Source organism: Drosophila takahashii, chromosome 3L (genome assembly GCF_030179915.1).
Source record: "Drosophila takahashii strain IR98-3 E-12201 chromosome 3L, DtakHiC1v2, whole genome shotgun sequence".
NCBI lineage: Eukaryota > Metazoa > Arthropoda > Insecta > Diptera > Drosophilidae > Drosophila > Drosophila takahashii.
Window position 1 is genome coordinate 29,889,065 of NC_091680.1, and position 25,388 is coordinate 29,914,452.

Sequence of the window (25,388 nt, forward strand, 5' to 3'; positions counted from 1 at the left end):
AGAATTCATAGCTAATTCCTCAAGAGAGATCCTACTTTGAAACCAGTGGCATAAAATCCGTTAAATATGGGGCTTTCTGAGAAAAATATAATGGTATTTTTGCAGACTGGCCCTTTGGACGAAATCCTACTTTTAGACTTTAAAAACGCTATCGCTTGGTCATCTACGGTCTAATAAAATCTATTTTTTTTCTCGTAATCGGCTAAGGAAAGACAGATTTTTCTGCTTTTGAACCATGCCAATTGTTTCTTCCGTTCGCAGGATAAAAATGATTTTGTGTTTTCTTTTCAACGCGATTATACGGCGAAAGAGTGGTAACATTGACAAAATAGGTATGAGGTAAACTATTGGAAGCAAGTGGCTTTGCAATCAATGTGGTTGCAATCAATGTGGTAAAAGTGGGGTGGCCGGGTTGACATGGAACGTCCCATGTTAGTTTTCAAAGTGAAGTGTATGTCCAAATTTCAAAAACTTCTAAGTGAATTTAATTTTTAATTTATTTTTAAAATGCTTTCCTAACGCTACAAGTTTATAACTTATAATTAGTGCGATAGTCACGTAGGACAAATTACTCATAAGTACAGATAGATTAAATTCTTAAGATTACGCTTAAACATTATTGGTTAAGGAAAAGGGTCGCTTTGTTTTTTTTTTATTTAAGTTTTTTTTTTTTTTTTTTATTTTGTGCTAGTACCTTGCAGGTGTAATGTGAGTTTTGACTTAAACTGCGTGGCGCTACTAATATTTTTTAAAGTGTTTGGGAGCTCGTTCCATAGCCTTATTGCGTGTACAAAAAAGTGCCTTTCAGAAAGTAGAGATCTGTGTCTTACTTGAATTATGTTATTTGCTCTTCTTGAGGAAGTGAATCTTAATACTTCAAAGAGATAGGTTGGTTCCCTCGTGTAAATTATTTTGTGCAGATATATTAAAACTCTCAGTTTCATCCAATCGGTCAAATTAAGTTCAAATATTTTATATGCGTAGCTTGTCACCTGGTCAAATCGACGTAGATTGAATATAAATCTTGCTATATTATTATGTGCAACTTTTATTTTTTGATGGCTGGCTGCATCGCAGTTTGAAAAAATGTCTATACCATAAAAAAGTGTTGGGATTAAACAGGTCTTGGCAATTAACATATGAACATTTATGGGTAACAGACTTTTAACTGGACAGAGAGATCTTAAGAAACCGAACGTTTTTCCTACAGCCTTATTTACATATATTACATATATTCACACACTCGTTAATTTTACTAATGGAACGGCTACAATATAACTGGACATCATCTGCGTACATGTGAACATCACTATTTGACAACACACAGGGAAGGTTATTGACATACAGAGTAAACAGTAAAGGTCCAAGAACTGAACCTTAGAGGCACACCACGTTTAAGGTATACAAAATAAGACGAAACCTTTGATAGTACTACAGACTGCCGGCGATTTTTTAGATACGAGGTCATAAGTTTGACAGAAGCTGTTGAGAAATTGAACTGAGTTTTAAATTTTGAACACAAAACTTCATGTTTAACAGAGTCAAAAGCTTTACTATAGTCAAGAAGTACTAGAAGCGTCACGTTGGATTTGTCTGCATGTTTACGTATATCCTCCGAAATTTTTAGGATTGCCGAGGTGCAGCTACGTTTTATTCTGAATCCCGATTGGTTGTTGTTAAGTAGAGCATTATCACCTATATATGGGCGGTTCTTTTACAAACCGAACACCTTTTATTGGCTCACATTTTTGATTTGCCTGAAACTTTTTTTACACGTACTATTCGGAAAATAAGTAAACACGTGTATCAGGATTTGACCGAAAAAAAATTATTTTCCTAGTTAGAATTTTTTTAAGTGTGCCAAAAATTGTCAAATTTGAAAAAGTACCCTCTCATTGAAAATCTGTATCTCCGGTTATATGAATCCAATTGACTTCATGTCTTTTGCATTAATTCCTCTAAAACCTCTCCTTTCAAAATAAAATTTAAAAAAAAAATTTTTTTTTTAATTTCTTAAAAATAAAAACAAATTAAGATTTAAAAAAAATTTTTAACTATTGCCCCCACAAAAAAAAATTTTTTTTTTTATTTTAATACTTGCGCCATATTGTTAGTTACAATCGGTTTTTGTAAAAAGTTGGAGCCACTTTTAGTTTTTAAAATATCGAATTTGTTTTAGCAAGGCCTCGGCTTTTTTCTATGAAAAAACGTCGCAGCAAGTAGATCTACTCTCTCACTCTTATCGGATCCTAATGGAATTTATGTTTTCTCATTGTTTACTAGTCCTTTAACAATTGTTAATGATTAAAAGTTAAGTTTTAAGTTTTTTGACAATTTCTGAATGACAAAAAGTAAAAAGTCATTTTTTAATCAATTAAAAACTTACAACTATTTATTTAACCGTCTATTTAATAAACAATAATTTTAAAATTAATTTTATTTATTATTTTTTTATATTATGTAATTTATTAAACATTTTTAAATATTTATTTTTAAATTTAAAAAAAAATTAATTAAATTTTATAATTTTTTATTTTTATTAAATAAATTTTTTTAAAAACTTAAAAAAAAATATTTAAAAATGTTTAATAAATTACATAATATAAAAAAATAATAAATAAAATAAATTTAAAATTATTGCTTATTAAATAGACGTTTAAATAAATAGTTGTAAGTTTTTAATTGATTAAAAAATGACTTTTTACTTTTTGGCATTCAGAAATTGTCAAAAAACTTAAAACTTAACTTTTAATCCTTAACAATTGTTAAAGGACTAGTAAACAATGAGAAAACATAAATTCCATTAGGATCCGATAAGAGTGAGAGAGTAGATCTACTTGCTGCGACGTTTTTTCATAGAAAAAAGCCGAGGCCTTGCTAAAACAAATTCGATATTTTAAAAACTAAACGTGGCTCCAACTTTTTACAAAAACCGATTGTTACTAACAATATGACGCAAGTATTAAAATAAAAAAAAATTTTTTTTTTTGTGGGGGCAATAGTTAAAAAATTTTTTTAAATCTTATTTTGTTTTTATTTTTAAGAAATTAAAAAAATTTTTTTTTAAGAAATTTTATTTTGAAAGGAGAGGTTTTAGAGGAATTAATGCAAAAGACATGAAGTCAATTAGATTCATATAACCGGAGATACAGATTTTCAATGAGAGGGTACTTTTTCAAATTTGACAATTTTTGGCACACTTAAAAAAATTCTAACTAGGAAAATAATTTTTTTTCGGTCAAATCCTGATACACGTGTTTACTTATTTTCCGAATAGTACGTGTAAAAAAAGTTTCAGGCAAATCAAAAATGTGAAATTTTTTTTTTGGCCAAATCTGTTCGGTTTGTAAAAGAACGGCCCATATGCGTTTATTTGGGCTGCCATAATGTTCTCAAAGGCTTTCGATAAGAACGGTAGAATTGATATAGGTCTATATTCCTTGTTGGCTTTCATAATTGGTATAATTTTTGCGATTTTCCAACAGTCAGGAAATGCGGATGTTGTAATTGCAGTGTTAAAAATGTGAGTTATGTATGTAAGAATTTTGGGAAGTATTAATTTAATGAATTTAGGATTTATTTCGTCTAGTCCGATTGCGTCTGATTTAATTTTAAGAATATTGACAAGAACTTCGTACTGATTAACACAAACAAATCTAAAACTATTATCACAGAAATTTTCAGGTACTGAATTCAGGTACAAATTGCTATCGTCGATTTCAGGTACATTGCATTTTGGTTCAGCTCTTCAACATTAACATCCTGTCCCGGCGTTGATTTTTGTTTTCCTATCCCTAGTGACTTGATTTCTTTCCAGGTTTGTCTAGACGATGTTGAGTTTTTGAATTTTCGAAAATAGAATTTTGACTTTGCGGTGTCAATAAGTTTAGTGACTGTGTGTCTCAATGATTTAAATTGGGCATAATGTGGCGGAGTCTTATACCTTTTCCACTTTTGATATGCAAAGTTTCGCTTTTGTATTGCTGACTTAATTTCATTATTAAACCACGGTTTAATAAAATGTTTAATGGGTTTACTTTTGATTGGAACGAAACAATTGTACAGGTAACTAATATTACGTTGGAGAAAACTGAGTTGTTCGTCTACATCTGGAAGACAGTAAATGTTATTCCAGTTGCATTTATCGAGTTCGGTATTTAGAAGGTAATAGTCTATATTATTAAAATCCCTAAATACTATTTCTTCGTCATTATACTGAAGGTCAAAATTATAGGTCAAGTATATAAGGTCATGTTTTGAGAACGACGGCACAATGAGTTGGTCATACAAACATATTTTTTCAACATCACTAACAAAAAATACATCTAACAATGAGCTGCATGTTCTGCTGAAATGAGTCGGATAAGTGGAGTTTACAAGATTCAAGCCTAGTGATTCCATGTTAATTTTAAGGTGTTCTTCCCGAAGTATGTTGCTGTTGAGATCACTTTGTCGACGTGACAAAGCTATCGATAAAAGCAGCTACGCAACACGACGGTCGTCACTATATTAAAACAAATGGAATACCTGTTGTTAATAGACCACGACGTCTATTCGGTGAAAAGCTTGCCACTGCCAAGAGAGAAATAAACTTCTTGATTGAGCAAGGCACATGTCGCCCGTCAAAAAGTCCTTGGTCCAGCCCGTAAACTTGTCACTGCCAAGAGAGAAATAAACTTCTTGATTGAACAAGGCATATGTCGCCCGTCAAAAAGTCCTTGGTCCAGCCCGTTATATATGTGAAGATTATCGAAAACTAAATTCAATCATCATACCAGATCGCTAGCCAAGCGCCAAAATACACGACTTCACGGAACAACTGCAAGGAAAGAAGATTTTTTCAACCCTCGATTTGATTAAAGCATACTACCAAATTCCAATGACAGAAAAAAATTTTTAAAAAACAGCGGTGTGCACTCCTTTTGGACTCATTGAGTCTCAGTACATGACGTTTGAGTTAAAATACGCGAATCAAACATTTCAACGCTTTATGGACAAAATCTTTTGCGGCATGGACCTTGTTTATTATATAACGTCGCATTCCATCGCTGAATACCAAGAACATCTTCAAACTGCCTTGCAAGTACTTCAAAAACATGTCCTAAGCATCAATCTGACCAAATGCCAGTTTGCGCGATGAATTTGGAATTAAACCACCCACCGAAAGCATAGATCCCATTCTTAATTATGCTTTTCCTGAAACCATAAGCCACCTGGGTCGTTTCCCACCGGGAAAATTCCTCTGGAAAATAACATATTTTCATCAGGTTTCTCCATACAAGCGGATGGGACAAAACCTCATTCACCCCTTACATTTCTTCCATCTCTGGTTTCAAAATACACGGGGGTGACACAAAAAGTAAGGGGGAAATGAGGTTTCAATCTTGATCTCTGGCAGTAGAATGCAGGCCAAAATCCACTGGTTTGTCGACTTCCCGCATTATAGATTTTCCACACGTACCCAGTTATGGTTTTCCTCTACTTGCAATGTCTGCTTTTCCGCACCCTCTCAGTTTTTGTTTTTCCAGACCCTCGCAGTTTTGGTTTTGCACTGCTTTGCAGTATCTGATTTTCCACAATAAAATTTTTTTTTTTTTAATATTTTTGTGTATTTATAATAATATTTACAATCGAAGCTATGGAATTAAAAATTTTTAATGCCTGAAGCATTCGGTTTTTGCTTGGCCGAATGCAGTTCTTAGGTATCCATGTCTTGTCTGTCTTCTGAAAATATCAAAAATATTTAGGTATGAATGTAAGAACAGGAATAATAATAAGAGTAATTACCATTATTAGGTCTCCGCACGAAATTAAAGGATCTCTCCAGAAATTATGCCTGGTTTGCCATGGCCGAGCATTTACCCTCTGTTCAGTTGTTTTATGTCGGGTATCTATATCAAAAACTATGAGAAGAAAAAAAAAAATAGGACAAACGCAGGCGCAACACTTCTGGTCCCAAGAAGTCTCAATTGGCCTGGCTGAAATAAATGTAATATTTTGATTAAGTTAAATAACTAAGTTAGTACTGAAGTACTATTTATACCACCATTTAATGAACACCTCACACCATTTACCACTGGTAAAGATTAAAAACATTTTAAGTGTCACTGAAATGCAGAATTTGTGTTGAAGATAGCATCCGGAGGCGTATTTTTATTAATGGCGTAAATATCTGTGGTACTAACCTTTGCCGAGTCGATCTAGCCATGTCCGTCTGTCCGTCTGTCTGTCTGTATGAACGCTGAGATCTCGGAAACTATAAAAGCTAGAAGATTGACATTTTGCATGCAGACTCTAGGAGTTCCTACGCAGCGCAAGTTTGTTTCAAAAGGGTTCCACGCCCCCTCTAACGCCCACAATCGCTTATATACGATTGTAAAAATTTCAATATTTCGGAAAAGTAAAAATGCAGTTTTATTGTGTTTATGAATACCTATCGAAATGTAGAAGAAAGTTTTTAAATCGGACCATTCGTTAAAAAGTTACGGCTGATCAAAGTTTTTATCTTCATCTCCTTCGCTCTCCCTTTAGCTGAGTAACGGGTATCTGATAGTCGGGGCACCCGACTATAGCGTTCTCTCTTGTTTTTATGTTAAAATTAACTATTTTCACTTTTTCCAACAAATTTAAAAATGATGTGACCCTCCATCATATACTTGATAACACCGAATGCGAACACGAATTCTTATATTTTAACAACACTTAAAAATGGCTTAGGCCACGATCTGACGATCAAATTATTTTATTTCACAGAAAATATTTAAAAATGTAAAAAACAATAATAGTTTTCTTTGTAATTTAATGTAATTCCTTGATAAAAGTGATCAAATATTTTAATCGTCTTACCGTGGCTTTTCTCTATAATTTTGTTGAATCCTACATTCATTCTTATTATTATTTGAAAAATGTTGAGTAAAATAAATTAATATTATCATTATAGACATTATGATATTAGTTATATAGTTGAATTTTTTGATTAAATATTATTAATATTTTTTCTTCGAATTTTAAAACTAACTACTAAAAATTAAAACTAAATGTGAGTACAAGTCTTTTGGTTTTGGTGTAAATCATAGGATCTTTGAATATTATAAGTTGGTGATTTTTTTTGTTAAAAAATATTATAATCGTAGTGCCACAGATATCACACAGCGCATAAGTGGCCTGATATTGATGCTACTCGGAAACCCACCCCCATTTAACGCTCAGAAATTATATATCCCCACACCGCCGCCTGCAAAAAGGAACAGGATTTCACGAACACAAAAACCAACTTCTCACTTTCCCGCTGGATGGCCTGATATTGATGCTATTCAGAAACCCACCCCCATTTAACGCTCAGAATTTATCTCTCCCCACACCGCCGCCTGCAAAAAGGAACAGGATTTCAAGAACACAAAAAACCAACTACTCACTTTCCCGCTGGGTTCTTGGGCGTTATTAATTACTATCGCAGATGATTGTCTCGATCATCACACATGTGTACAAGCACCGCTCACTGAGTTGCTAAAGGATGTTAAAAAAATGATCAACGTAAAATTGAATGGACCTCAGAGCTCCATGCAGCTTTTAACGCTTGCAAACAAAGCATAGCAGATGCAGCCCTCTTGTCTTTTCCCTCACAAAAATCTGAACTTCAGCTGGTTTTCGATGCTTCCGATTTCGCAATAGGAGTAGTTTTGGAGCAGCGTACAAACGGAAATTAGCATCCTCTAGGATTTTTCTCAAAGAAGATGATAACAACGGTCTCGCCATCAATCCATCAAAATCAAAGTGCTGGATAATTTTTAAAAAGAAGTTATGCAATAGTAAACTAACCCTCCTGATGATTAGTTACATACCAATTGACTAAGTGGAAACCGCCAATAACACCAGTTTACAAAAAAAAATTGATGAAATATACCATGAATGAAACCTTTGTTTTCCGGTAAGGTACGTCTTCCTTATTTAGAAAATGGCACTTAAATTTTTTTTTATGGATAAAATTTTTTTTAAAGTGTAAAAAACGTTTTTGACACTTTTTTAATTTCTAACTTGAGTTATGGATAACCGATTTCAACCAAAAATGACTCATTTTACAGGTAATATAATGCCCTCCAACTTTTTTATACACTGCATTGAGTTCCATTCATTAGTTTAGAAGCCACACTTTGTCGAAGTTGTAAAAGTGAGAAAAAATGCAAAAATGCTGGCATAAATGGCATCGTTAAAAATACACGCCTAAAAACCGAATTTAGTTTTATGACTTATACTTAAAGATACATCTTTAAGTCAACTAACAAGACCAACAACAAAAAAATCAATCAATAGTTCGATTTTATATTGATTTTTTACCTTGGGAAAAACGGGTATTACAGCCCTGTTAGAGCCCTGTTGTGTCAGTTAACAGCTGTAAACGGCCAAAAAAACACCGTTGTCGCAAGCTTCAAGAATGCATATCAAATTAATTTGCTGGTGGATTGTAATGATCAATAGCTTGTTTTTTTTGTCAAAGCACATTCTACTAGTAGAAGCTATAAAAATAATTTCGGTTTTTAGGCGTGTATTTTTAACGAAGCCATTTATGCCAGCATTTTTGCATTTTTTCTAACTTTTTCAACTTTAACAAAATGTAGCTTCTAAACTAACGAATGGAACTCAATGCAGTGTATTAGAAAGTTGGAGGGCACGATATTACCTGTAAAATAAGTCATTTATGGTTGAAATCGGTTAACCACAACTCAAGTTAGAAATTTAAAAAATGTCAAAAACGTTTTTTATACTTTAAAAAAAATTTTATCCATAAAAAAAATTTTAAGTGCCATTTTATTGATCAGGAAGACGTACCTTACCGGAAAACAAAGGTTTCATTCATGGTATATTTCATCGATTTTTTTTTGTAAACTGGTGTAATCTGGGTAGAACATTAAACTGGGATGACCACGTAAATAAAGCGTAAGGCAAAACATATGGGCTAATAAGATCCTTGTCACTAGTTAAATGTTTCTTACCTGTTAATATGCGTCTACTTATTGCGAAGTCTTGTCTTGAAAATAGCATACACTAGTATTGATCGTTTTTTATTTAATTTGAATAGATCCGACCATGTAACTCAATTTTCTTGCAAAATATTTAACCTTAGCTTGGCAGATTATATTAAAGGACGAACAGTAATCTTTTTACACAAAGTTATATACCAGAGAGCCATCATACTTATTTGAAAAATTACAATTCTCCAGATCTACAAGAACAAAGAATATCATATGCAAGTTAACTAAAGTCAACCGGACAGAGTCGATGACCGGTTGTCCGAACACTATGCCAAATCGCTGACACAGCATTTGACCGGATGCTCGTGCATAGCCGGCAAACACATCACTTTTGCGTGGCCGCTATGAGTCCCCACCTTCTGTTAGCTTTAAGTTAAGAATTCATATTCAGTTTTGTTTTATACTTCAAATAAAGAGCACGCTGCTCATAAACTTTACTCCGGCTATCGCCGTTAAAACTTATTTACATTCGTCCACTGAGATTAAGGCCAGGGGCACACGAGGACAGTTATCCCCTCACCGTAATCTTCAGTTGACTCATCAGCGGCCATAGTTGCCCAGCAGCCAACCCCCAACCACTTGGAAGAGAGCTAAGCAGCGGCTATCTTACACCTAGCGCTTTAGCGATTATAGTTGCTAGCGGCCAGCTCCTGACTATTTGGATTATATCTACACAGCGAGCACCCTGCCGGTGCCCCTTCGCCCTACATTCAGCGAGCACCCTGCCGGTGCCCCCTCGATCTACATCCAGCAAGCACCCTGTCGGTGCCCCCTGGCTCTATATCCAGCAACCCTTCAACCCCGGCCGTGCCCGCCACCGGGCCGCTTACCTAAAAGTATTATTTGCTTCCGACACAGGTTTCTGCTTTCAAATAGACAATTTTTTATTAATGCGATTAGAGCGTAGAATGAACTTCCCAATTACATAAAGGAAACTAGGAGCGTACCACTATTTAAGACAAAACTTCTCTCACACCTAAAAAATAGCAGTTCCAGTGTGCTATAAGCTATTTTATATTATCCTATCTTAACATTGCGACTTATTCCCAAGACGTCTTACATATACACAAAAAAATTGCATTTATACTTCTCGTAAATCTCAGTTTCCCGCTGGGTTCTTGGGCGTTATTAATTACTATCGCAGATGATTGTCTCGATCATCACAGATGTGTACAAGCACCGCTCACTGAGTTGCTAAAGGATGTTAAAAAAATGATCAACGTAAAATTGAATGGACCTCAGAGCTCCATGCAGCTTTTAACGCTTGCAAACAAAGCATAGCAGATGCAGCCCTCTTGTTTCTGTTTCAGGTTTCTGCTTTCAAATAGACAATTTTTTTATTAATGCGATTAGAGCGTAGAATGACTTCCCAATTACATAAAGGAAACTAGGAGCGTACCACTATTTAGGACAAAACCTCTCTCACACCTAAAAAATAGCAGTTCCAGTGTGCTATAAGCTATTTTATATTATCCTATCTTAACATTGCGACTTATTCCCAAGACCTCTTACATATACACAACAAAATTGCATTTATACTTCTCGTAAATCTTTAAAAATGTGTGCGCAGGTAAAATCGTTAGTGGGCGATTATGGGCGTTAAAGGGGGCGTCTCGCTCGGCTGAAATAAACTTGGGCTGCGTAGGAGGCCCAAGAATATGTTTGGAAAATCGTAACCTTCTAGCTTTTGTAGTTTCCGAGATCTCAGCGTTCATACGGACAGACAGACAGACGGACATGGCTAGATCGACTCGGCCAGTGACCCTGTTCAAGAATATATATACTTTATGGGGTCAAAAACGCTTCCTTCTAGGTGTTACATACTTTGCACGAATACAATATACCCTTCTACTCTACGAGTAACGGGTATAAAAAAAATTATTGTTATTATACAATAATTCTTTTTTTGGTTTGAGGGGGGGGGGGGGGGAATGCCTTACGCATCTCACACTACCGTCGTAGATGTGGCATGTGGGGCTCGCACCAACTAAAAAGCTCCGCTCATCAGGCCTCATGGCGCCTCTTGCGCAGCAAGCGCTCTCGTCTGTTTAATGCAAAGCTCTATGGCACGTCTTTATTGGGTTGCCAACCCGCATCTTAACCGACAAAAGTTGGCCCCCCAAGAGACAAGATCCACAGAGCCGCTTTGATGGTCTGCCTCCAGACTACCCTTAATGAATCCTTTCGTCCAGTTCCATTTTCCTTTTACTCTTCCTTTCTTTACTAGTCAGTCTATTCCGTTTCTCGTTTATCAAGATCGTTTTTCTTTGACCTTTAAATCGTTCCAAAAAGGCCCTGAAATAGCCGTGGCCGGTCAGCATTTGAGTTAGGTAGTAGTCAACGTTTCAGTGTTTTCTTTTTGTCCAGCCCTTGAGGTTGGGTATAAGCCTAGCTGTCCATTTTCCCGAGCCATCTATTTTGCCACAAGTCCAGGCTATCTTCTCTACACACTCCACTTTGCTTTGGCTCGTAGATTTTTTGGCGTTCTTTTGCTAGGAGATCAATCGGTATTAGTGTTGGGTTGCTCATGAGTGAATGAACAAAAAGAGTTGCTCACTAAACTGAGTAAGTGATCATGTTCCTTCAAACTTGTTTTTTATTGTGTAACGCAGTTCTCTGGCCGGGGTAGAATCTCAATCGCCCGGATACGAGTGCTCTCGACGGGGTAGTCGATCGTAAAGGGTTGTTTCCGCACGGATTCTAATCGCCGAGTTTGCCTCAGCGCGCGAGAGCCGTTGGTCAAACCGATCTGAACACGAGGTTGACGGCAAAACATCTATTAGAGCGCCGCCTAGCGGCCTACGGTGGGAATAGGGCAGACCACACTGCTTGGTGCGAAACCCAGGGAGGATCCTGTTTGAGGCGCCCCCTGGTGATAGAATGAGGTACTCAGTGAGTGATCGCACTGCTTGGTGGGGAACTTGGATGAGACCCGTCAGTAATGCCCTCTGATGGTGGAGCGAGATACTAAAAGGACGATCGCACTGCTTGGTAGTGCACTGGGAGGATTCCGATTAGAGTTGGCTGCGGGGCTACGGAGAGGGGAACTCCGCCGGTCATGAACGGCGGGGTTGATCCGCTCCGGGAGAGCTTGGGGTCTACGGGGGTCGCCCACTCCGGATATACTCGGAGCCTACGGGGGTCGCCCACTCCGGATTACTCGGAGCCTACGGGTGTCTACACTCCGGATATACTCGGAGCCTACGGGTTTCTACACTCCGGATATACTCGGAGTCTACAGGGTTATACGCTCCGGATATTCTCGGAAACTAAGGGGGTTTTACACTCCAGCTAGGCTCTGAGTCTACGAAGATTCTAGGGAGGGAGCTCTCGGCCGAAGTATGTCGGGTAGATGCGAAACCAAACACCCGTCGTAGATCGGGGTCGAGTGTGGGGTTAGGAAAAGGGGAAGTGTACTGGTAGAGAAATAACACGCGGGGTTTTAGTTCTTAAATTTCAGGCCTATATTTGACAGTTATTGAAAGTAGTTCCCTGGCTGCTGCCCTCACAATGGATGTTCTTGCTTACGTGTAACTTCGAGGTTGTGAGGTTAGGCGTTTGGCTTGTGAATCTCTGGCGTGTCGGAGGGTCACTCACGCACACGTCTACTCGCAGTGAAAAGTCGAAACCAAAGAGACCGAGTCAGATTCCTAGAGATCGCACTTCAGCTCGCGTCGTGTTCTCTGAACCAGTTCCCTGTTATCGATCGTGATATCGATCGCCCACCTCACGAGTGCGATAAGTTAAGGTTAAGGGGATTCTAGCCGTGGTGCGTGTCTCGGCTTCAAATTTAAACACCAGCAAAATTAGTTTCTCCTTAATTACTATTACTTCATATTTATAACATAGGTGGACTCCGTGTCCAAATTTTTAAGCCAATTAAATACTAAATACTAAATAGGTGGACTCCGATCCTCGGCACGATTAATGAAGTTTGTACGCCCTCAGATTTAGGGCGTTACAATTGTTCACTTGTGCATTTTTGCTCACTTGCTCCTTTTTGTTCACTTGTTCAGTTTTGCTCTCTTACTTGCTCTTTTTTGTTCACTTGTTCAGTTTGGCTCTCTTATTTGATCTTTTTAGTTCACTTGCTCAGTTGCTCTCATGCTGTTTTTGACTCAAAAAGGTTTTTTTTTTTTTACTTTTAGGATGCATTTTGCATTCGGTTGTACAGTCAATCAGCTGATATCTCAGTTAAGGACAGAAGAAATGAGCAAGTAGTGAGCAAGTGAGCAAGTGAGCAAGTGAACAAGTGAACAAGTGAACAAGTGAACAAGTGAACAAGTGAACAAGTGAACAAGTGAACAAGTGAACAAGTGAACAAGTGAACAAGTGAACAAGTGAACAAGTGAACAAGTGAACAAGTGAGCAAGTGAACAAGTGAGCAAACTGAGTGAGTTGACTCATTGGGAAAAAAAGAACAAGTGAACATGTTCACCCAAATGAGCAGTTTTTACCCAACACTAATCGGTATTACACCCGCAGTGACAGGAGCTGCCGTTTTGTAGGCGCTGATTATCCTTCATGCTATTATCCGTTGAACTTCGAGCAAGGGTTTTGTCTGCATTTCACGCGCAGTTTTCTAGCTCATTCCTCACATCCATAAAGTAGGATTGCATGGTTCACCTCCATAAGGAGTATGCGTTTTGACTGGATTGGTCCACCTATGTTTGCCATGAGTCTGCTAAGTGATTTTGCAGTGTCGGTCGCTCGGCTTTTAGCGTGCTGAATTTGAGCCTTAAACGTCAGTTCGGGCTCAAGTCGAACTCCTAGAACATCTGCGTCCTAATGATATTTTCTCCTACTCTCATATCTATTTCTAGTGGGATTTGCTACGTTGTCACTAGCAACAACTCAGTTTTTTCCGTGGCAAGCTGCAAACTGTTGTTGTCCAACCATCCTTTATCCCGGAGCATCACATGGCTTAGCTTACGCTGTACGTTTTCGGTGTTACGGGCCGAGATAACTGCGAGTATATCATCTGCATTTAAGGTCATGTCTTTCGGCATTTCTATGCGCAGTATTTCGGCGTAGCTAATATTCCATAGCTCGGGTCCCAGTATTGATCCTTGTCCAGCTCCTGATGTTACGTTTACACATTTCTCGCCTGCCTTTGTTTTTTGTTTTTTGAAATCCAGTGTTGCTAAGAGTACTATAGATCTCGAGTAGAGATTTCCTTGTTGGCTTCGTAGTACTGCGCAGTACACCTTTTGAAATGCCCCTTTTGTGGATCTCCCTGGTCTTAAAACGAACTGCCTTGGAAAGAGTCTTCCGGCCCTGTTAACTGCTGCAGATAGGCGAGGTTTGATCATCTTTTTTAGGAGTTTTCCTGTCGTATTTAACATACATAATGGTCGATATGCTGATGGCGATAAGAGATCTTTAAGCCCTTGCTTATCAGAACCAGACGTTGCAGTTTCCATTGCTAGGGAAATAGTCCTTTTCGGATGCAAGCATTAAACATATCGAGCAGAAGATTAGGTCGCCTCTCTGCAATTGCTTGCAGGACCCGGGTCCCGGGGTTTCTCACTTTTTAAGCTTTTTGTTGCCCTGACAAGTTCTTCCAATGTAAACATGTCCACTCGTTCTTCGAGGTCGGGCACCGTCGTTCTCCGCGGCTCAATCTCACCTGTAGTTCCGGCAAGGATCTCCGGGACCTAAGTTTCTTCATGACGATTTTGTAGCCTAGTCCCCATGGGTCAGAGTTAACATCGTTGCAAAGGCACTTCCATTTATTAATCTTGGATTTCCGGATAGCAATATTAAGATCCTTCTTCGTTTTTTTGTACTCCTGCTACTGTGTAGTAAATATTCCTCTACGCCTTGCTCGGGTTAAGGGGCGTCTAGTTTTGAGGCATTTCTCTCTTAAGATTTTTATTTCGTTTGTCCACCAGTGTGCTTCTTGACCTTGCCTGTGTGGATTTCCCCGTTTTGGCATTGCGACGTTGCACGCTTTTTTTATAACTGATATAATGTCGTTGATTATATTCTCGTGGTTTTGCCTTATAGTATCGGCTTTTCTATCAATTTCGTTGAATAGAGTTGTTTTGCTCAGTCTATTTACGTTCCATCCCTTTTTTCCTAGGCTAAGGCAATTTTCATAACGATTTTGATCTCCTTGTGATAGCTTGAAGGATATATACTCGTAATCGCTTCCGTTGAAAATTTCTAATACTTTCCATTCGACAACCTTGTTTGCTATTTCTTTCGACACAAGCGTTATGTCCGAAATTGTTCCTTCATTTCCTGCTCGTCTAAATGTTGCGGTTGGTCCTATGTTTGCAACTACCATTCCGAGTCTTGGAGCCATGTTTAGAATTTTCCTGCCTCTGGAGTTGATTGATGCCATGCCCCATTCTTCCGCTCTTGAGTTAAGATCACCTGCTAATAGAACCTTTCCCTGAGCTTGCTTGGCAGCATCTTCGAGCTTTCTTTGGAAGGTCGTAATGTCATCGGTGGGTGTTAGGTAGCAGCTAATAACGGTCCAGTCCGCAATCCCTAACAATTCTGTCTAATGGGGGTGTGGTGTGTAACGGTGCTGAAAGCTGGAATCCATAAAGCCGCGGTTTTCGTCTCGTTTTCTATCCACAGATCGTCCTCCAGAGTTTTGTATTGTTCGCTGATAATGGCTAGATCTACATGATGCTCCAATGCTATTTGAAGCAGCAGATCATTGGCCGTTCTGCTTCTGTGCATATTTGCCTGTAGGACTTTCATTCCCTGTTTTTACTTGCGCCGCTATGACAATTTGTAGTCCCAGGACAACAAGCTGCGCAAGCACAACATATTACTGGGTTTTTGCATTCTTTCATTTTGTACCCAGCCTCTCTGAATCTGATACATAGGGTAATTCGACCTGGTCTCTTACAGTCCCTTTGTGTGTGTCCCCCTCCAAAGCATTTGAAGCATCGCATAGTATCGAGGCATTCTTTTACTCGACACAGGGTCCAGCTTATCCTGATTCTCGGGTCCTTCAATATTTTCGCTGCATCTTCTGTCGTTAAGTTAACGAAGGCCCGTCGTTACTCCGAGCTATTAACTCCAGTCAGATGAATTTGGATTTCTTCGGTAGTATCTCCTGTCCCAGCTTTAATTGTGGAGATGATATCACTTTCCTCTGTAATACTATCTATATCTCGAATTTAAAGGTTTCTGTTTCATGGTTCTAACCGTTACATAACCTTTGAGCGTGGTCTTGATAGCCTCACATAATAGATCGGCTTTGCTCCCCTTAGACAATTCTAGTTCCGGTCCTAGGTGATTTCTTTCTGTTTTTCGCCTCCTTTTGTCTGATAAATCAGTTTTCGGTTCTTAAGATAGCTGTCTATTAGCCGCATCAGATATTCTGGGATATGGAAGCGTCTGTTTAGCGAATCGATCATGTCCGACCACCTGACACTATTAAACGCGTTTTTGACGTCTAGTGTCGCCAAAAGCACTATGGGTCTGCTTGCATGGTTGTCCACTTCACTTGCCAGTGCTGCATTAACGACTTCCTGTATAGCTCCGATTGTAGACCTTCCTGGTCGGAAACCGTGTTGTCTGCGAAAGAGGCCACCGGATACTTCGACAGCAGGAGCTAGTCGGGGCTTGATCAGCTTTTCCAGTAGCTTTCCAGTCGTGTTGAGCATGCAGAGCGGTCGATAACACTAGTTCTATGATGTAAACTTTAAGTTTGTACCTATTATGATTTTTTAAGGGATTTATTTCGAGGTTTTACGATATATACAGCCGACTTTCAGTCGACCAAAAAACACATTTTTCATATTTGTCGAGCTGCTGCGCTGCCATCACTTATCCAATCATAATGTTCTGTATGGCAAAGTTAAGCTCTGATCTATTGACTTTAAAATAAAACAAAAACTGACCCAATTGGTTGGATATAAGCCAAAATATAAGAAAAAATTGAAAATAATCAGAAATTTTACATTTTCAACTTTAAAAAATTTTTTAAAAAAACTGTGCCATCGAAAAAAAAAATAGTGGTATTTTCGTGATCTAGGGCTCTAACACTAACATAAATGTGGAGCACTCCAAAAATATTATTTTGTTAACTAATGTAAGCTGATGGGGTTGCCGGGTCTCCTTTTCCTTTGCTTATCAAGACCAGCCTCTGTATCTTCCACGGATCGGGGAATATTCCATTCTGCAGGCCCTTGTTATACATATTTAATAGTACATAGGGTCTGCTCTTTACGATGACTTTAAGAGCTTCGGTCGGTATATTGTCGGGTCCTGGTGCTTTCCTGTTCTTCATGCTGTGTATTGCCTTAGTTAGTTCATCCTCGGAGAACAACTCAAAGAGCTGCTCGTGCGGCTGCGGTGCTGTGTAAGCTGGTCTAATCGGATGGGGCGGAAAAAGAGTTTTGACAATGTTATCCATATGTCCTTCATCTATATCTGGCAGAGTACTTCTTGACCTAAGCTTCTTCATAACGAGTTTATGCCCCAGGCTCCATTGGTCCTTGTTAAAGTCATTACAGAAGGATTTCCATTTATCTCGTTTACTTATGCGAATGGCAATGTTAAGAAGCTTTTTTGCCTTCTTGTACTCCTCCTCCTGTGTAACAAAATTTCCGCTTTACCTAGCTCGTGTGAGATGACGCCTTAAAGCATTTATTTCCTTCGACCACCAGTAAACCTCTGCTCCTCGTCTGTGGGGATTGCCAGACTTTGGCATAGCAGCATCACAAGCACTTTTTATGGTGGACATAGTGCTGCTAACAACGCTCTCCACGCTAGCTCTCTCAATGTTTTCAATTTGGATCCGGTCAATTTCTCGTATTAGGAGGGTCTTGTTTAGTCGGTTAACATTCCATCGGTGACAAGTTTGTGATTGATTTCCTACATGCTGAACAGTGCTTCTTTCAGTACTGAAAGAGATGTCTAGAACTTTCCAGTCTAGTATTCTGTGCGCAGAGTTCTCTGATACTAGCGTTATATTCGGTATTGTGCCCATTTGACTCGGAGTTCTGCCCACGTTAGCGACTACCAGTCCAACTCTTGCTGACATATGACATGCCCCATTCTTCTGCTCTAGAGTTAAAGTCGCCAGCTACTATAAGGTTTCCCTGCATTTGCTGAGCTATGTCTTCAATGTCATTGATTTTCTGTTCTGATAACAGCTAAATATGGTGAATTCCTCAAGTTGTACATATACGTAACAGCTACCTCTGCCGTCACCGAGACATCGTATGACACCCGCAGCTGGGATCCATATAGCTGAAGTCTTATCTTCGTTTTCCAGCCAGATTCCGCAGCGTTTAACTCTATATTGCTCGCAAATTATAACCAGATCCACGTGCTGTTCTAGTACTATTTGGGACACCAGGTCATCTGCTATACGGCTTCTGTGAAGGTTTGCTTGTAGAATTTTCATATTTGTGCCTTGCGGGTATTAGCTGCGCAGTTACTCGTCCCAGGGAGATGATTGAGATCCGTGCGATTTTCATTTGCACACAGGCAACACTTCGGCGTCTTCGAGCAACTTCTCATCTTGGGCCCCGGCTCTCCACACCTAATACACAGACCTCTCCTGTCTGGTCCCGAGCAATCCCTTCGTATGTGGTCTACTCCAAAGCATCTAAAGCATCGTGTAACTTCGATGCACCGTTTCACTCGGCATCGTGTCCATCTAATCTTGATTCTTGGCTCCTTGAGAATTTTAGCTGCTTCTTCTAATGGCAGTATAACGAACGCACGTTTTTGCTCCAAATTGTTTACGCCAGTTAGTCTCACTTTGACTTCCTGACTCTGCTCGCCTATTATAGCCTTTATTGCAGTTATGACATCCTCCTCGTTTGTCAGACTGTCTAGGTCTTGCATATCGGCCTGATAGTCCTTACTGTGGCGTTTTCGTTGAGCGTGTGCCTAATGTATTCGCAAAGCTTCTCGGTCTTACTTCCTTTTGATAACTCTAGTAGCAAATCTTGGTTTTCCTGACTGAGCGGATGGCTATATCAGTCTCGTCAGGCTACAAGTTTTCCCTAAGCTCCCTTAGCACCTCGGCATAACTCGTGCCTTCCGCGGGCTTGACCACTACAGTATCTGGTCGGGATCTGATACGTATTTTGGGGTTTTCTCCTTCCTGGGTTAACAGTGACCGTCTCATTCGTTCCCTCTGTTTGTGATTTTTTGGGTTTTCCCTTCTTTCGAGTAACTGTTTTAAAGCCGTCCTTGGCTTCTTTATTCTTGGGTTTTTTAGAAGCCTCTTGCTCGACCGGGCTAGAGGCAGTCCGCTTTTTGCGAGACGAAACTGGTGTGTCAGTTTCCTCTAGCCTTTGGTTGGCTTCAGCTGCCGCTTTCTCTATCTCGACCCTCTCTGTTTCGGCAGTCAACCAGCTTTTCCTGTAATTCCCGACAAAATCCAGGAGTTCACTCAGTTCTGACGTTCCGTCTTTAACATCCATACTGATGTTTCGCTGCCTTAACATCGCATACTTCATTTTTCGAAGCACTGATCTGCACTTCTCGATCGTTTCCTCTTCTAAGGCTCTCATCTTATAGATAAGCTCTAGTCTTGGGGAGCCTGCCGTCGGTCTAACATCTTGGGATGGGGCAGGGATTTGCTGATCCTCGTTCTGTATTGCCGTAGTTGGGTTTGGTTCCTCGGGATTAACCACTTTCGCTGTATTTCCTTCATTTTTAACGCCTTGATCTGGCGACCTCGCCATTTTTTTACTCTTCTGGAACACTTCTCGCTCTTCTTCTTGGGTTTTATTACTGTTCTGCATGCTATATGGGTCCAAACTTTAAGTCTCTATTTCCTCACATATGTACAGTCTTCCCTGAAGCCCCCATGGGTTTCTATGCAAGCAGTGAGGTTCATGCGAGGGTTGACGTAGGTCCTTATGGGTACCTGCGTTGAGAGCCAGTGCGGATGTTAAGCAGGAGTTCTCTCAACTGCACATGTACCATCGGTTCCGCGATGATGTGGTTTAAACGTATTTAAAGACTCGCCAAGTTTTAAGAGGACGGGGGTAACTTCAGCATTAGCCCAGCAGCCATTTAGCCAGGGGTTCAATCTGGGTACTGAGGTGTTGGAATGCCGTTGTCATCAGCGTGAGACCTTCTTTAGTGTCTGCGGATCTGAAAAAAGGCAATTGTGACAATAGCCGCCCAATCTGGGACAGACGCTAACCCAAACGGCGCCCTCCTCGGGAACAGACGCGAACGGAATTTAAAAACCGCCTTCTCACCTTAGCAAGTATCTCTGTCGCTATCTTCGAAACCACTAAATATTTCAAACACCTTGTTGAAACGCATTTTTGTCATCAGAACAAGTTGCTCGTGTACGCATTTCAGCAGCGACCAGAGAAAGCATCACTGAGACAGCTACGACATTTCGCTTACATCTCCCAATTCTGCGCGACTATTATGCATGTGAAAGGATCAGAGAATGCAGTCGCAGACGCTTTTTCAAGATTATGCTCTATAACAACGCCGAATGTCATCAAATTATCGCAAATTGAAGAGGAGCAAGCGTTAGATTCTACACTGGTGTACCTTTTAAAAAAAACTTCATCTTTAAAACTTCAAAGGGTTCGATTTGATGACAACATCTCACTCTACTGCGATGTTTCTATAGGAAGCGTTCGTCCTTATGTACCCAAATCTTTGCGAAATGCTGTGTTTTCGTTCATTCACGATTTGTCTCATCCCAGTGGTCGGTAAACAGTTCAAGTGTGCCAAAAGTTTGTATGGCCCTGGATGATGAAAATGTCCTTAAATGGTGCAGAGTTTGTCTACCTTGTCAGCGCTCTAAGATCCACAAACACAACCACCTCTCACCAGAAAAGATTGACGTGCCAAACGGCAGATTTGAAAACGTATACATTGACATTGTAGTTATGCCATTACAACAAAACTATCGGTACTGTCTGACGATGATTGATAGATTTACGCGATGGCCAGAAGCTGTACCTCTCTCAAATATTACTGCTGAGACAAAAGCTAAGCCGTTCTGGACCCACTGGATATCTCAATTTGGATCTCCAAAAACAATAACTACGGACGAAGGAACACAATTTGAGTCAGCAGTTTTCAAACATCTTGCTAATCTGGCTGGAAGTAAACGCATACTCACGACGGCCTACCATCCTCAGTCAAACGGACTCATAGAGAGGTGGCACAGATCCTTTAAGTCATCTTTGATGTGCAACAGAGATACTCCGTGGCCGGAGTTACTGCCAACAGTTTTGCTTGGACTTCGTACCTGTTTCAAGGAGGACATTAAATCTTTAGCCTTAGAAATGGTATACGGAACACCTATTCGACTGCGAAATGTGTTTTTTTCCGTCTTGGACGATACGGTTGACCCCGCCTCGTTTTTGAGTATCTTTCGAGAGCACATGCAACAAGTGCGACCGACATTAACAGCACATCATACCAAGCAGAAGATGTTCTTATTGAAAGGGATCGATAAATGTACGCATGTATTTCTCCGCACTGACGCCGTAAAGCAGCCTCACGGTCCTCATGAGATTGTCAGACGCGAAAACGATCGTGTTTTCATTATTAGACTCAATGGCCATGAGACTGCAGTATCAGTTAAGCGCCTCGAACCAGAATTTTTAAAAAAAGGACGACCGCCAGTTGGATTTAGAAGAAGTTACTTCTAGACTGACTAGAGAAAAAAAAAACTACCTTGATTTAAGTCCACGGGCTTTAAATTAAGGAACGATGGACTAAAAATGGCTAAATAAGGCTATACATGGACATAAAAGTTTTCATTCCACATACATTCTAAGTCTAAATGGATTAAAAATGTACCAAAGGCCATACGGATTGTTACATGGACTTAAGTCAATTTTTAGTTTAGGTTAGGTTTAGGTTAGGTTTAGGTTAGGTAGGAACGGCTGCCAGACTATTGTCTGGCACACTTAGACCTCTGTGGGTCCGTTGTGATACCGTATGATCTCGTTTTTTCCCTGTTTTTCGGGATCCCCTGTCTCTTATGTCTCGTCTTAGAAGCCTAGAGAGCATTTCCGGATGATTAGCATGTCTTCCACCCTGAAGATTTTACAAAGGAGTTTAAGTCCTTAAGCTTGATCTCCGATATTTCGGTCAGATCGTTAAGAAAGGGGTATCCTAAGTGCTTCAGTCTAAGTCTGCAAAGGGCTGGGCAGAAGCAGAGAAGGTGTTCCACCGTTTCTTCTTCTTCCTCTGCAGCTCCTACAAAAGTCATTTTTCGGGGATTTTAGCCTGCCGGCATGTGTGCCGACTAGCCAGTGGCCTGTGAGGGCTCTAACTAACATACCACACTCTGTGCGGCTGAGTTTGAGTAATGCTGACGTTCTTTTATTGTTAATCACCGGCCATGTCTGGTGTGTGATGCGGCACTTTGGTGCATTCCGCCAATAAGTGTTGGCTAGTTTGATAAATTGATTTCTAATGTTTAGCTTGCAAGTTGCCATGGGCATACCGACACTCTCCTTTTCCGGAAGGAGAGGCATGATGGTGCCCTGCCTAGCTAACTCATCCGCTATGCAGTTGCCTACGATGTCCCGGTGACCCGGAACCCATATAAGGCTGACCGTAAACTGACTACCCATCTCGTGGAGAGATTTGCGACAGTCTGCTATTGCTCGGGAGTTTGTATTCGTCGATTAGATTGATATAATAGCCGCTTGGCTATCAATATATATGTTTATGTGTCTGTCTTGGGTGTTTATGTCCCTTATACAGACGAGTGCTTCTCTTATGGCATGCACTTCCGCTTGGAATACACTGCAGTGGTCAGGAAGTCTGAAAGACTGCCTGATCTCTAGTTCTTCGGAGTATATGCCTCCACCAACGTGTCCGTCTAGATTGGAGCCGTCTGTATATAACCTGATTGCGTCTATTTAGCCTGGTCGGCCACTATCCCATTCTTCCCTACTTGGGATCAGAGCCTCAAAAGGTTGTGTGACTGTATTCACGGGTTTTACATAGATCCGTTTTTGCCGGTATCGATTTGTCATGCTGAAGAATCTTAGCGTGACCATAGAGTTGGGCTTTCCATTGCCCTGTATCCCTCAGTCGAATAGCTGCCGATTTGGCCCTTTCCATGCCTGCTAGGTCCAGGCTCTGGAGGTTCAAGATCGCGTTCAGCGCTTCGTTTGGGGTCAGAACAAGTTGCTCGTGTACGCATTTCAGCAGCGACCAGAGAAAGCATCACTGAGACAGCTACGACATTTCGCTTACATCTCCCAATTCTGCGCGACTATTATGCATGTGAAAGGATCAGAGAATGCAGTCGCAGACGCTTTTTCAAGATTATGCTCTATAACAACGCCGAATGTCATCAAATTATCGCAAATTGAAGAGGAGCAAGCGTTAGATTCTACACTGGTGTACCTTTTAAAAAAAACTTCATCTTTAAAACTTCAAAGGGTTCGATTTGATGACAACATCTCACTCTACTGCGATGTTTCTATAGGAAGCGTTCGTCCTTATGTACCCAAATCTTTGCGAAATGCTGTGTTTTCGTTCATTCACGATTTGTCTCATCCCAGTGGTCGGTAAACAGTTCAAGTGTGCCAAAAGTTTGTATGGCCCTGGATGATGAAAATGTCCTTAAATGGTGCAGAGTTTGTCTACCTTGTCAGCGCTCTAAGATCCACAAACACAACCACCTCTCACCAGAAAAGATTGACGTGCCAAACGGCAGATTTGAAAACGTATACATTGACATTGTAGTTATGCCATTACAACAAAACTATCGGTACTGTCTGACGATGATTGATAGATTTACGCGATGGCCAGAAGCTGTACCTTTCTCAAATATTACTGCTGAGACAAAAGCTAAGCCGTTCTGGACCCACTGGATATCTCAATTTGGATCTCCAAAAACAATAACTACGGACGAAGGAACACAATTTGAGTCAGCAGTTTTCAAACATCTTGCTAATCTGGCTGGAAGTAAACGCATACTCACGACGGCCTACCATCCTCAGTCAAACGGACTCATAGAGAGGTGGCACAGATCCTTTAAGTCATCTTTGATGTGCAACAGAGATACTCCGTGGCCGGAGTTACTGCCAACAGTTTTGCTTGGACTTCGTACCTGTTTCAAGGAGGACATTAAATCTTTAGCCTTAGAAATGGTATACGGAACACCTATTCGACTGCGAAATGTGTTTTTTTCCGTCTTGGACGATACGGTTGACCCCGCCTCGTTTTTGAGTATCTTTCGAGAGCACATGCAACAAGTGCGACCGACATTAACAGCACATCATACCAAGCAGAAGATGTTCTTATTGAAAGGGATCGATAAATGTACGCATGTATTTCTCCGCACTGACGCCGTAAAGCAGCCTCACGGTCCTCATGAGATTGTCAGACGCGAAAACGATCGTGTTTTCATTATTAGACTCAATGGCCATGAGACTGCAGTATCAGTTAAGCGCCTCGAACCAGAATTTATAAAAAAAGGACGACCGCCAGTTGGATTTAGAAGAAGTTACTTCTAGACTGACTAGAGAAAAAAAAAACTACCTTGATTTAAGTCCACGGGCTTTAAATTAAGGAACGATGGACTAAAAATGGCTAAATAAGGCTATACATGGACATAAAAGTTTTCATTCCACATACATTCTAAGTCTAAATGGATTAAAAATGTACCAAAGGCCATACGGATTGTTACATGGACTTAAGTCAATTTTTAGTTTAGGTTAGGTTTAGGTTAGGTTTAGGTTAGGTTTAGGTTAGGTAGGAACGGCTGCCAGACTATTGTCTGGCACACTTAGACCTCTGTGGGTCCGTTGTGATACCGTATGATCTCGTTTTTTCCCTGTTTTTCGGGATCCCCTGTCTCTTATGTCTCGTCTTAGAAGCCTAGAGAGCATTTCCGGATGATTAGCATGTCTTCCACCCTGAAGATTTTACAAAGGAGTTTAAGTCCTTAAGCTTGATCTCCGATATTTCGGTCAGATCGTTAAGAAAGGGGTATCCTAAGTGCTTCAGTCTAAGTCTGCAAAGGGCTGGGCAGAAGCAGAGAAGGTGTTCCACCGTTTCTTCTTCTTCCTCTGCAGCTCCTACAAAAGTCATTTTTCGGGGATTTTAGCCTGCCGGCATGTGTGCCGACTAGCCAGTGGCCTGTGAGGGCTCTAACTAACATACCACACTCTGTGCGGCTGAGTTTGAGTAATGCTGACGTTCTTTTATTGTTAATCACCGGCCATGTCTGGTGTGTGATGCGGCACTTTGGTGCATTCCGCCAATAAGTGTTGGCTAGTTTGATAAATTGATTTCTAATGTTTAGCTTGCAAGTTGCCATGGGCATACCGACACTCTCCTTTTCCGGAAGGAGAGGCATGATGGTGCCCTGCCTAGCTAACTCATCCGCTATGCAGTTGCCTACGATGTCCCGGTGACCCG

General features: G+C 40.2%; 1 protein-coding gene across 3 annotated transcripts in view; it reads left to right on the forward strand.

Annotated features, from left to right (window-relative positions):
* nAChRalpha4 (nicotinic acetylcholine receptor alpha4) overlaps positions 1-25,388 on the forward strand; it is a 510,593-nt gene that overhangs the window by 43,115 nt on the left and 442,090 nt on the right. The gene's annotated exons all lie outside the window — the stretch shown is intronic.